The following is a 2609-nucleotide window of genomic DNA, read 5'->3' as shown; positions in this document are numbered from 1 at the left end:
AAATCAGCAATCATCCAATCAATAATCTATAAAAAACGAAATAAAAAGGCAAGCAGTAATCCTCAGCGCACTAAAGCACAAAGGTGTGCAAAACACTGATAGTAATTTCCAAAGTATAGCTTGTCAAAGTGTAAATTAAATTTTCATTTTTAGCAGAGATTTTAAACAATTTAACCACAAAATGTTGGGTTTGGCGTTTTTTAGACAGAGGAATCCACATCTGCTATTACTTAGCTTGTAGTTCCAAGGCGCTAGCTGCAATAGTCCTGAGCCATTTAAAACATCAGAACTTTTTTTAATTTTAAATTGTCGCTTTTTTTGGTAATATTTCGTTTTCCATTCTTCGCAAACAAAAACATTGTTCTTGATTCAAGTCGATCGCTCCCACCGTTTTCGAGATATTTTACGTTGAAATATCTATTGATTTTTTGAACTACTCAAATTAGGTCCCTTCCTCGTAAATTTTGACATTTTTAAAGTGGGCCATGGACAGAAATTGTTTTACTGTCCGTTTGGTGTCAGTAAAGTGCTAAAATAAATGTTTTAGGCATCCGAAACAACAATTAATTTTTTTCAATTCGCCAAGCTGTTATTAGAAGTGTTAATAAGTGTTTTGAAGTCAGATGAGGATCAGGTGATAGTTCAGTTTGAATAATTATTCTCTAAAATAATTTTCAGACGTCACTATATATACGAAAAAAATATAACACAATTTAGAAGAGCTGGGATCTGGAACCTCGACAGATACATTTGAATTAATCTATAAAAGTAAATTAAAAAGCAGAGATAATAATCACACGTATTCAACTCCAGTGTACTACCATGCACGCTTAAAAAAATATTAATAAAAATTTAAGAATTTTTGAACAAAACGATATATTGCAAAGATACATAAAAACCAATTAATAGTCGTGTTAAAAAACTATTTAAAATGTGTTCAATTTTCATATGCCATTTTTTGGTTGTATTAATTTTCAAATCTGAATGTTGTTTCATAAATAATAAGAAAACTCAGAAGAAAATAATAGAAATTTCATCTCCTTATTCAAGAAGTCACTGAATATTCTCATTAAGCAGTTGCGTACTTTTCCACGGAAAATCTTGTTAGAATTGAAATAAATTTTTACTTATAGAACAACATAGTTTTAGAAGCGAAAATTGCTAAAAGAAGACCTGCCTAAAATCTTCTAATACCAGAATGGCAATTTTTTAGTAATTACAAATCTGTACATAATGTGGAACAAGACAAAGTTGAATTTGCTATTTTACGAGTTTTGGTAATTGAATGGAAAATATTCCATAAAAGCTTCGGTAGCTAGTTAATAAGCGCACTTTTAAAACTGAAGCGACAATTGAATAAAGTTTATTTCAAAACACAACTTTCTGTAATTGCTACCATTACATGAAAATCGCGCAAAAGAATTAATCAAAGTTCAAAAAACGCAATTCCATTGAATCTATATTTCTAGATCATCTCGACAATGGAACGAATATGCGGTTCTCCACTAATGGTGAACGTTCGAGAAACCTACGTATAGGGTATCCCAAATAAAGGAGATCCAAATGAATGAAGGAATCTGATGTACATAAATAAATCTATATGTAAGATATTAGATAGTGAATGGTACACAAATAATTTAAACTGATGTTTATATTTTAAAATATTACTTGGATCCCAAATGGATCCGATCAGAGCAGTAATTATTTTAAAACTCGGCTTGAATCATTTTCATAAGTTCTACACAGTGAACATGCACATGACTTATTCTTATTCAAAGTAATTGATAGCAATTTTAGAAGTGAAAGGAAATAAAATATATATTTGACTTGAGTTTTATATTCTCGGCAATTCTACGAAAACGGTGTATTTGGTATTTAATTATACTTCAAATTAGACAGATAACTTTGATAAATCTCCAAATCGAAGAAGTTTTTGTTTACCAATATAGGTTTGGTTCTTTTACGAAAATTAATTCTGGATAAAACATTTCTTTGATATAAACAAATTATTGTAAATTCTATTATTTCCACCAGCATTCTTAACATGTATAATTTATCAATTATTCATTTTGCAACGCCTTGTGTAGGATTTATTTCTTTCCTTTAACATCACGTAAGCAACCAATAATCAGGAATTTATTTTTCTCACCGTGTAAGACGCCGTCCTCATTCAAGAACGTTCAGGAAAGTTCGATCCTCCGGTGTAGATGGCCTCGCAGAACATTCGAGATGATTCGCGTGCCATCTGCGGGCAAATAAATACACTCCGGCTTGGCGCTTGATTCAGAACATTCGAAATAGCGAGAGCAATCGAATCGAAAAGCAAAGCGAATCTTTCAGTGCTTTTCAAGTGAAAATCAAGTGTTTGAATTATCAAGTGAAAAAGTTTACACAGAAGTGAAAATGGTGAAAGTTCCAGCAATTGGTATTGATTTGGGCACGACGTATTCTTGCGTTGGTGTCTGGCAGCATGGAAAAGTGGAAATCATCGCTAACGACCAGGGAAACCGAACAACACCCAGTTATGTTGCCTTTACGGACTCTGAGCGTCTCCTTGGGGACGCTGCCAAGAACCAAGTGGCTATGAATCCTTCCAACACCGTTTTTGA

General features: G+C 32.4%; 1 protein-coding gene across 1 annotated transcript in view; it reads left to right on the top strand.

Annotated features, from left to right (window-relative positions):
* Positions 1-2609, top strand: part of LOC109534397 (nedd8-activating enzyme E1 regulatory subunit) — a 70709-nt gene that overhangs the window by 4032 nt on the left and 64068 nt on the right. The window lies entirely within an intron of this gene.

Source organism: Dendroctonus ponderosae, unplaced genomic scaffold (assembly GCF_020466585.1).
Source record: "Dendroctonus ponderosae isolate FM_Combo_2020 unplaced genomic scaffold, Dpon_F_20191213v2 Dpon_F_20191213_8, whole genome shotgun sequence".
NCBI lineage: Eukaryota > Metazoa > Arthropoda > Insecta > Coleoptera > Curculionidae > Dendroctonus > Dendroctonus ponderosae.
Note: the sequence above shows the minus strand (reverse complement) of the source record. Positions and strands in the feature narration are given on the sequence as shown.